Source organism: Phoca vitulina, unplaced genomic scaffold, assembly GCF_004348235.1.
Source record: "Phoca vitulina isolate PV1807 unplaced genomic scaffold, GSC_HSeal_1.0 scaffold8, whole genome shotgun sequence".
NCBI classification, from domain to species: Eukaryota; Metazoa; Chordata; class Mammalia; order Carnivora; family Phocidae; genus Phoca; species Phoca vitulina.
Window position 1 is genome coordinate 4,156,475 of NW_022589711.1, and position 11,964 is coordinate 4,168,438.

The following is an 11,964-nucleotide window of genomic DNA, read 5'->3' on the forward strand; positions in this document are numbered from 1 at the left end:
AGGTCAGGGGAAAGATCACATGGAGAAGTAGTGGTATTATTAAGGCCCAAGTTTATCATCAAAAGAAGTTTAACTTCCTTTAGTTATCAAGTATTTGGTGAGTTAACATGGTATTCAGTGTTCTCATAATATTCTCTGGAGTTTGTATTGCAGTTGTGAAAGGCAGTAATACTGTGAGATTTGACGGGAAACAATATCACTAAATTACTAATGGAGCATAGGCTTATACTGGGACGTTGTCATGCAAGCGCTAATTCAAGGAAAGGCTTATGTAATTCCTGTTTAAAATGTACACACTTTATTCACCACCACATTTTATGGTCTGTCTCCCAATTTATATAGCATTAGGCACCTTCCAGATTCCTTTGTTCTTTCATGTAATATTTTTTTTAAAGATTTTATTTATTTATTTGAGAGAGAGAATGAGATAGATCATGAGGGTCAGAGGGAGAAGCAGACTCCCTGCTGAGCAGGGAGCCCGATGCGGGGCTTGATCCCAGGACTCCAGGATCATGACCTGAGCCGAAGGCAGTCGCTTAACCAACTGAGCCACCCAGGTGCCCCTCTTTCATGTAATTTAAAGGATAACATAAAGAATGACATGGAAACCCCATCTAATCCTTGTCAGAAGCAAATTCCCCATTAGTACTTGTAGCAGATACACCACTGCAATTAGCGTGGTTTGATGTTTATTCCTTAAAGCACATGATGAGCACAAATAAAAGTGCTAAACTTTGTTTTTACCCTCAAAGGAGTAACTTGCTACAGAAACGACTCCCATAAGTTACATAATTGGAGCCTTGCTTAAATTTCATAGGTCTTGAAAATACCAAGTATTATGATGTAGACATCCATAACTTGGCTTTTTTAAAACGCCACCATTTTTGAAGGGCAATTAAAATTGTAAATGCATATCTTTTGACCAAGAAACTACTTCTAGGAATTTGTCTTCAGAAATACTCAAACAAGGGGGCCATTATCTATGTAGAAGTATTTATTGCAAAATTGTGAATGGCAAAAACAACAAAAATCCAAGTAGCCAACAAGTAAACAGTAAAATCTGAACATCTACTAAAGAGAATACTATGGAAAATACCATGTAGCTACAAAAAAAAAAAAAAAAGTTGTAATGACAGGGAATAAAATGTTGTAAATTGGGGAAATACTGCAAGTGGGAGATGAAAAATATTTCTATGATGGTGCCAAAAATTGTCCAGAAAAATAAATACCAAATTGACAGTAGCTAGTGTTCTCAGAGGCAGGGGAAGGGGTCAGATACAAAGAACTTTATTTTTCTAGATTGTACATTTCATTCTTTAGTTATACTGAGCATTATTACTTTGTAACTAGTAGGGCAGAGAGACAAAACATTTTTTATGAGCACTTAATTTAAGACAAGTTTGGGGGCGCCTGGGTGGCTCAGTCATTAAGCGTCTGCCTTCGGCTCAGGTCATGATCCCAGGGTTCTGGAATCAAGCCCCGCATCGGGCTCCCTCCTCAGCGGGAAGCCTGCTTCTCCCTCTCCCACTCCCCCTGCTTGTGTTCCCTCTCTCGCTGTGTCTCTGTCAAATAAATAAAGAAAATCTTAAAAAAAAAAAAAGACCAAGTTTGGCGGACTTATTTTTAACAAATACAAATATATCATTGATAGCCAAATTGCATGTATGTTTCATGGGCAGTCTATTACATTTCTGAATTAAAGGATTGCAATGTGGTTAAAAATTTTGTTTGTTGATCATACTGTGTCTAGAAGAAAATATTCCAAAATAATAAACGCTTATAATAGAGTGGTAGTATTATATACTTTTACTCCATTGTTCCCAGTTATATGTAAATATTAATTTCATAAGAAAAATTTTAAATAGTGCTTTATGGGAGAGAACCCCTAATACTAAGAAAGAGTACTAAATACCTGGAAATAAACTAACAACAGAAAGGAGTGAGTCAAATGGAGAAAAATTTATAAAAATTTACAAAAAGAAAAAGAACCAACTAGAAGAATATGCCGTATTTCTAGATTGACTCAACACTGTGGAAACTTCACTTTTCAAGTTAATACGTAAAGTCAATACAAATCATAATTAAAATTCTGATAAAATTGTAATGGAACATGAAACCCTGATTTTAAAAAGTTTACATGGTAGAATAATTCTCAAAAATAATCAAGAATTATTTTTAAAGAACAAAGGACAGGGAGTATTCTTCCTTTTACATGATTTCTCAATATATACTCAAAAGTGTAAAATAGGACTGAACAATGAACAATGAAACAGAATTACAAGTGCACAACCAGAAACAAAAGTTTAATGTATGGTGAATGTGACTTTTCAAATTGAAAATAATTCACTAATAAAAAAATTAATAGTGAACTATTTGAGTATGCATTTTTAATTTTTTTTTGAAGTTAAAGTTTATTTTTTTATTTATTTGAGAGAGAGAGAACACGAGCAGGGCAGAGGGAGAGGGACAAGCAGACTCCTGGCGGGGCAGGGAGCCCAACGCAGGGCTCCATCTTAGGATCCCGGGATCGCGACCTGAGTAACGGCAGACAATTAACCAACTTGAGGGCGCCTGGGTGGCTCAGTTGGTTAAGCGACTGCCTTCGGCTCAGGTCATGATCCTGGAGTCCCTGGATCGAGTCCCGCATCGGGCTCCCTGCTCGGCAGGGAGTCTGCTTCTCCCTCTGACCCTCCCCCCTCTCATGTGCTCGCTCTCTCTCATTCTCTCTCTCTCAAATAAATAAAAATCTTTAAAAAAAAAAAAAAAATTAACCAACTTGAGCCGCCCAGGCGTCCCAAAGTTTATTTTTTTAAATAATCTCTACACCCATTATGGGGCTCAAACTCACGACTCCAGGATCAAGAGTCACATGCTTCTCCAACTGAGCCAGACAGGCATCCCTGTATGCATTTTTTTTTAAATTAAATTCCTACCCTAAGCTATAAAAATATATTCCAGATAGATTAAAGATAAAATGTTAATTATGAAACTAAAAGTACTGATAGAAAATATGAAGGGAGATATTTACTAACTTTAGCTTAGGAAACTTTTCCCAATTTTAACAGGAACATTGGTGGTTTGGAATTAAAAAGTAAGCTGCATATCAAAGGCATCATAAAGTTAAAAGAAACTCCAAAGAGAAAATTTCCACACCATGTTTAAAAGAAAATGAATTACTATTCTGAGAATATGAAAAGTTTCTATATACAATTATTTAGCAGAGCTAAATAAATATAAAAAGATGCAAATGGCTAAAAGCAGAAGTGTGTTAATGGCACATTAATGACAAGGGAAATATAAGTTGAAGCCATGAAATAACCATTTTTCACCTAACAAATTGACAAACATTGGAAAGATCGTGGTTTGCAATCTTTGTAAAAGACAATTTAACAATGTTTTTTAATGCATATATTCTCTTAACCCCATAATTCAAATTCTGTATACCTAGAAGATAACCTATGGAACTACTTTTGCAAATGTATAAAAATGTACAACTGATGCAGCATTATTTGCCATAATAAAAGATAACTCATTCATACTATGTAAGAACATGAGACCAGTAAAAGAATGATTTGAGTCTACTCATGTAAGAAGATGTTCACCATATTGTGGGACAGGTACTACCTTGTAAGTCCCTTTCATTCTAAGATAAACCTACGTATGTTTTACTATTCTCATCTTACACGAGGAAACTCGAGAATATTCAAGTAAGTTGCCCCAGGTGACCTAAATTGTCAGGGCTTCAAATCCTGAGTGTTTAACTCCAGGACACATGTTGGGAAGATAGACTAAACTGTTAGGAATAGTAGGTGAGCATTTTTTGTCATTTAGAAAGGAATAGAATAGATATTTTGGTGTTATTCTCTTGATGTAGACGGATTTGAATGAAAAAGAATAAACTACCTTATTAAAATTATTGGCCACAAGAGGGCATCAGATATTCTTTTTCCAACTTAAAAGTGGAAGGCTGTATTTGTAGTTAATCTCCCTTTTCCATGAAAAGCACTAGTGGCTACAGTTTTTATTAAAATTTTTTTTAGTTTTTAAGTTTTTAAAGTTTTTGATTTTTTTTAAGTTAAACCATTGCTTTTCCTATGGATCTACATGTAGAATTGTCATTGGTAATGGGGAATTCTAAGTATGCCATACTTACACATTTCTTTATTAGAATTATTTTTCTGTTAACAAAAGTAATATACATTTAGGAAAAAAAATACCTAAAAGCACAGAGAAAGATCATTAATCACCTCGAGCAGAGATAACCACTGTTAATGTTTTATTAGATGGGGATGTTTAAAAGGAGGAGGTTTTGGGGCACCTGGGTGGCTCAGTAGTTAAGCGTCTGCCTTTGGCTCAGGTCATGGTCCCAGGGTCCTGGGATCAAGCCCCACATCAGGCTCCCTGCACGGCGGGAAGCCTGCTTCTCCCTCTCCCACTCCCCCTGCTTGTGTTCCCTCTCTCACTGTGTCTCTCTCTGTCAAATAAATAAATAAAATCTTTAAAAAAAAAAAAGGAGCTTTTACTTTATATGCTCCTATACTGTTGTATTATGAAACATATTCATTTTATGGTCACACAATTTGAAAATGTGAAACATTTTCTTATGTCTATTTTCTTTTTTTCTAAAACATGATTTTTAGCAGTTTCATGGTATTCATATGTATGTGACTCAACCGATCTTTATCATTAAATATTAAGCTACAAATCTCTTTTGGAAATGTCTTCAGTCATATATCTAAATATATACCACCTTTGTTGGAGTGGCATTGGGTGTAGGGAAGTATTCTTTTTTTTTTTTTTTTTTAAAGATTTTATTTATTTATTTGACAGAGACACAGCGAGAGAAGGAACACAAGCAGAGGGAGTGGGAGAGGGAGAAGCAGGCTCCCATGGAGCAGGGAGCCTGATGTGGGACTCGATCCCAGGACCCTGGGATCATGACCTGAGCCGAAGGCAGACGCTTAACGACTGAGCCACCCAGGTGCCCCTAAATATATACCACCTTTGTTGGAGTGGCATTGGGTGTAGGGGAGTATTCCTTTCAAGTTTAGAAATAAATGGACAAGTTGAAGGGCGCCTGGCTGGCTCAGTTGGATCCTGTGACTCTTGATCTCCGGGTGCTGAGTTCAACCCACCTTGGGCCTAGAGCTTAATTTAGGGGGGGAAAAAAAAAGGACAAGTTGATCATGTACCAGAACTGCCAACTTTTTGAATTCATATAGGAAATGTGTAAATAATTATTTTTTAGAGTTAAATTAATAAGTAATAAGCCAATGTGATTGTTTCACTAAATTCGATAGAAAAAATGTTTTTGCATCTTATAAATCATGAATCAAACACTACTTCTAAAGAAGTGAAATTAAATTTACTGATTAAAATGAAAGTATTTAAAAATTTGAGATTTGTCTAAAATGACTGGAACATGAAAAATGTGAAATTTAGTTTTGTCACCTAAGTGAATCTATTTGTTTCCCAATGATAAGAGACTATATTTAAAATCTGATATTGATAGCTAGTAAGATCCTTTGGTAAATAATTTTGAAGATACCATTTGTGATGCTTAACAGACTGTGAAATCTGGGAGGGAATACACAAGAAGTTAAAATACAGGATCTAACAGGGATTTGGCACACAGATTTACAACAAAATCCCTCTCCCCTGACATAATTAGGAGTGCCAATCAAAAAAGTTTTAAGTGGAAAACCATTTAAAATGATGTATCCCTTATATAATTTAAACATTATAAATGTTTAAAATGTATCAATATACTTTCAGTCATTTATGTAGTTAGGAATTTTTCTTAGAATATGGGTCCACTGCGGGGCAGTTAAGCGTCTGCCTTCCACTCAGGTCATGATCCCAGAGTCCTGGGATCAAGGCCCCCCTCAGGCTCCCTGCTGAGTGGGGAGCCTACTTCTCCCTCTGCCTCTGCCCCCCTTCCACCCCCCCCACTCATGCTCTCTCTCCCTCTCTCAAATAAATAAAATTTTAAAAAAATATATGGGTCTATTGCTAGGAGTTGTGTTTTCTTTTTCCCATAACCTACATCCATAATATACTGATCCTAATTTAAAATCTAGTTTCTTTGTAGCTGAATGAAAACATATTTTGGAGCTATGTGCCAGCAGAATCATTTCCTTAAATAAGTTGTCTTCACTGTATCTAGTACAGCTGATATGTACAATTTACTTAAACTATGTAATCAGCAATGTTAACAGCATAAATGGGCTTGGTACCAAACAACATGCACTCTAGTCATAACCCCCAGTGGGAGCATCATTCCATCTGGGAGAAGAGTGAGCTGTCAATGCTCAGGGTGCCCTGGACACTGGTGGCCGTGTTTAGGAAGGGACAGAGAGCCCTCGTTAGGCCAGAGTCGGCTCTTTTCCACTGGCCTTCTGCCTGGTTGGTGTTGCTGCGAGCAGTGAGAGATGAGAGAGAGCCACACACTCTAAATTCCATTTTTCTTTCCTTTCATACGGTTCTCACGGGGCCCAGACTGCCAAGAACTGGAAGTCCTTAGAAAAATACCAGTTCAGGAGTCAGGAACCCTGAATTTTGTTCCCAACTATGTGGCCTGGGGGGGGATTGAAACCTTTCTGAATCTTGATTTTTTCATAAAATGGTACTGAACTAGCCTATGGATATTTTGGGTTGTTTTGTTTTTATAAAACTTAAACTGCCATGTCAATTTTCTTAACTAAATCACAAATCTTTTGCCCATATTGCAAAAAGTTTAAATCAAACCTACATAAACTTGGTAACAGCCCTATTGGCTACCATCCAGTGTATCTTTACCTTGTCCTGGGCATAGCATATAGAATCTTTAAGTTGGCTGAACAGATTACATTCCATGTAATTATTTTACTTCGTGTTCTGTTGTTTCTGTGAACACATAAAAGGTCCCCTCCTTGTTAGATCACAACTAGTGGAGGCTAAACGTCAGAGGACTGTGACTTTCCAACAGGCTCCAACTCAGTCATCTTCTGCATCACACTCTCCTCTTAGAATCGCAAGGTCAGGGGCGCCTGGGTGGCTCAGACTGCTTAAGGGTCGACTCTCGATTTCGGCTCAGGTCGCGAGCTCAGGGTTGAGAGCTCGAGCCCTGCATCGGGCTTCCTGCTCCCTCTACTCTCCCCGCCCTCGTGCCCTCTCTCTCTCAAATGAATAAATCTTAAAAAAAAAAAAAAAAATTGCAAGGTCATTCTACCGTTCCCTAGAAATGTTCTCGCTGTTGACAGCTCCGGGACTACGCGAGGGAAGATGTCCTACCTAGCAACATCGAGAGCACGGTGCCCGTAGCCAACATTCAACTTGGAATAGTGTGTGACAGCTGACCTAACAGGGGACCTAGACAACTCTTCTGTCCAAGGGCAAGATAACTCATTTTCTTAACGTAGTTCTGTACTGACTCCAGGCAACTGCTATGAGCCCAAACACCAGCAACCTGAAGAAACCACAGACAACCTGAGAAGAAGCACACTGTGATGGGGTATGTGTGGCTATGACTTGACGTGCAAACAGCCAGAGTGCTGCAATTACCATCAGCAACAGAGACTACTGAGAATCTCTGTGTTGATCATTTGGATGTAAAGATGTCCCACCTTTGAAAGGCCTGACATCTGCTTAAGGAGAGGAGACAAACGTGGAAAGGCAAGTGACACTCAGCTTAGGGAGAAGTCGGGTTGAACCAGGAGGATGGCTTAGGAAGGGTTAGGATTACATGATCAGAAAAGGGTAAGACCATAAACAGTGAAAGAGAAAGGGTAACCTGGAAAAAAAAATTCATTTCATATCACAAAGGGCTAATTTTATTAATATTTAAGAGCTCCTCCGAATTAGCAAAATAGTAATACAGAAGAAAAATGAGCAAAGCGTATGAACACAGTTCTCAAAAGTACAGAGGGCTTTTAAACACAGGAAGATAATCAAGTGAATAAACAGAAATAGAATTTTAACCCATGAGATAATTTTCTTCTCAGAAATCAAGAAAGATCAAAAAGTTGGATTAAGAGTACAGGTGAGGATTTGGGGCGAGATAAGCACTCTGATCCATTGCAAGCATAAGCTGCTGTTAACAAGAAGCTATTTTAATGATAGCTATCAGAATATTCTTTACGCAGCACCTCCTTCTCTAGACATTTACCTTAAGGATATAGTTATACATATGCAGAACAACGTACATGCAAATCTACTGCTTGTAATTTTATTCATTATATCAAAAGGATGGTATCAATTTAAATGGTCCTCAGTTGGAGACTGGTTAAGTTACAGTGTATCACTATGACGCAACATATAGTTTTGAAGACAAAGGTTTTAGGTAGGTAGATAACATGAAAGAGAAGAGATACAGAATAACCTGAGAGGATTTGTTAAATTAAAAATTTCATATAAAACTTTATTTAAAAAACGAAACATGTATATGCAAGTGTAAGCATAGAAGTGTGGTAGCGAAAGGCCAGTTGTGAAAGTCTAAAATCAGGCTGGAGTTTGACCTTTTAAGTTAGAGGTTGTCCTGGAAAGCTTTTGAGCAAGAGAGTGAGCCTAAATGCTTTACGAAAATTAACCTAGAAATGGAGAGTTTTAATCAACTCTTGTCTAGATCATAGGTGATGGTAAAGCAATGGCCATCTATCTGCTTCCACAATCAGGTGGATTTTTTTTTTTTTTTCTTCCTGAAGTGGTCCATATCACCTCTTCATGTCCTCCTGGGGTTAAAAACTATTTCCCCAGAAAAACAGCTTCATCTTGTCAGCAAGATTCGTAAGACAAGACAAATCCATAACCACATCATCAACTCCTTTTTCACTTGAAAAACAGATATGAGGTTAACAGCACATATGGTCACTCCATATTTGAAATAAAGATAGTACACTTCTGGGGGAGGTGATGGGGGAGACGGACACCATTAAATAACTGTGCTGGCATAGTTATTTAGGGGCTGATATTTTTATTTTCCACTAAAAATTAAGCAAAGAAACCCTCTGGGTATGTGTTCCATGCCAACTTTCACTATTTTATTAGTTCTTCTTCATAATTTCCAATCATCATTACTGACATGGGTTGAATTGTGTGCCCCCAAACCTAGGTTGCAGTCCTAATCCCCAGTACCCCAGAATATAACCTTATTTGGCAAATAGATCCTTGTCATTACAATTAGTTAAAATTCGGTCATTAGGGTGGGCCTGAATCTAGTGGCACTGGTGTCCTTATAAAAAAGCAAAGTTAGGACACAGAAAGAGATACCTGTCAAGGAACGGGGATCTAAAGAGACACAAAGAGAAGACAGCCACCTACAAACCAAGGAGAGCAACCTGGGCAGATCCTCCCCTGACAGCAATCTGAAGGGGCCAATTTTGCCAACACCTAAATCTCAGACATCTAGCATCCAGGACGTGAGACAGTAAATTTGTTTAAGCCACCCAGTTTGTGGTACTTTGTCATGGCAGCCCTAGCTAACTAATACAATTATACATAGAAATTAATAATAAATGACTAGTCATTTCAGAAGGCTATTTTAAAAGACTTGAAAACAGTTGACTTCTTTTTTTTCGGAAATTAAAATCTTCTAAGAAATGGTATTTTAGTTATCTAAGAAGGTCTCCCTAAATTCTGATAAGAAATATTAGTATACCACAAGTAGGCAATGATATTTAAGCCTGTACGTTTTTTGGCCTCTCTAAAGGTGTACTCAAAATATTTCTGGAAGTTTGTGAAGTCCGAGAAAAAAATATACCACCATTAATGACTTAGCATGGAAACCAGTCATCTGCAAAGGGTTTCCTAACAATTCAGAGGTTCCCATACGTAGTTATCAAAATAACCCTGGAGAGAAAACAGTCACTAACTTCACTCCAGACCACTCAGCAGCATCTCTTCTCAGGAGGGTTTTACAAGTTTACTTCTAAAATGCTTCTACACTTCTCCAGTTTTTTATAATAATTAGGTTTGTTCTTGTGTTTGCTCCTATTCGATCAGGTCACCCCCTTCTGTATTTGTGCAACTTTTTTTTTTTTTAAGATTTTATTTCTTAAAGTGTGCGAGTGGGAGAAAAAGAATCTGAAGCAGACTCTGCATGGAGCGCAGAGCTGGACGCAGAGCTGGACACAGGGCTCGATCCCATGACGGCTGTGAGATTATGACCTGAGCCGAAACCAAGAGTCTGACGCTTAACCGACTGAGCCACCCAGGCACCCCTGTGCAAGTTAACCTTTTAAGCCACATGCACTTTCCTCTCCCCACACATACCCACTCACCCTTTTTCTCTGGACAGTCTTTTTGGAAGCGACCAGGGCAGCTGTCTTGGAGAACATAGGACACATACCAAATCAATGCACACTTGCCCCCAGTGCTCACAGTCTCCTTTCTGAAAACTCACTCAGCATTTACTGAGCAATATGCAAGTCAGAGTTAGGCAGAGGACAGAGGTGAGTAAATCCACTTCAAACTTGTAAAAGGGCATATTAAGCAGGTTAAACAATTGGAACGCAAAGGATTTGGGCCCTAAAAGACTTGTACTGGCAATGTTGAGGGCCCAGATGCACCCCTAATTTATCTTGTAAGTGAGGGGAGGGGTGCAAATCAGGAAAAATGACTCAACTTACACTTGCAGGCCAGGTAAGCAAGGCAGGACTGTTCTCTGGCTTAAGAAACTGCACACTCACAAAGATATGAAACCATGGCCCCTTAGCTATTGAACATGGCTACTGCATAAAGATGCACCTGGAGGTGTGGAGAAAATAAACCGTAGAGACCCACGTGGAATGGACCTGGAAAGCTCTTTTATATCAGGTTAAGATGATCTGGTTTTTAATCTGATCATATTTACATCTTAAGACAACCAATCCACTATCACTTAGTGGATTAGGGGACAAGGACGCAGGGGAAGAGAGTCAAGATCATGATGGTTTCAACTACTTTGTCGGAGACTGGCAATGTTTTTACTTCTGATTTCCTGCATCTTCTCCCCCCTTTCTCAATCTCCATTAGTTAGAATTTTCACAGTTCTGTAGTGAAACGAGAAGCAAACTGATAGATCAAGGACCTTATCCTGAAATTTATTTCTTGGTTCTTCATTAACTCTGGAATTTTTTCCTGCAACAACTTTTTCTATAAATAGTTATCAAATTTAGAAAAATCACTTAAGTAACAAAACAACACATCACACTTGATTTAGATTTCAGAAATACCAGCACGAAAAACTGATTTGGGTTCCTAGGACTGGCTTCATGATCTTTTCACTGTTGCCTTTATTACATTTAGAAATTACATTTGATTATGCCTTAGGCTTAAAAGCTATAGACCATTTTTATTCAAAAACAAATTACTTTATATTCAATTTTATCTCAGTTTCATCAGTTTTGCCATTTGGTACTTATTAACCAGAAATATGACCTGGCCTTTATAAAGAGCTACAAGGTTAAAATATGGTCTAAATTAAAGGCATTAAAGGCATTAAGTTATACTCAGTAGTTTCACTCGGCATATTTTATTGTAATCTTGATTCTTTGAAAATCTGTGTACCATGATCAGCATCCCAGCTCTCAGGGACAAATGCACAGAATTTTCATTATATCAATTCTCTCTTTAGAACCATCCAGCATCCCCCAGGATGTATAATTTTTCTCCCCATTTTAAACACCAGGAAAGTGAAGCTAAGGAAAGCAATTAGTAATAAGCAGAATTTAGACACGTTTGATTATAAGGCCTATCCCTCTTAATCTCTGAGTAGAAAATTTCACCTTAGTATAAATTAGTGGTTCTCAACTGGAGTAATTTTGCCCCCCACCCAGGTGGACATGTGGCAACGTTTGGAGACATTTTTGACTGTCACATCTTGGGGAGGAAGAAAGAGGCCAGGGATGCACTCAACATGCTACAGTGCAGAGGGCAGTCCCTCACAGCAAAGGATTATCCAGCCCAAATGCTGCTAAAAATGCTAAGACTGAAAAACTCGATTCTAAC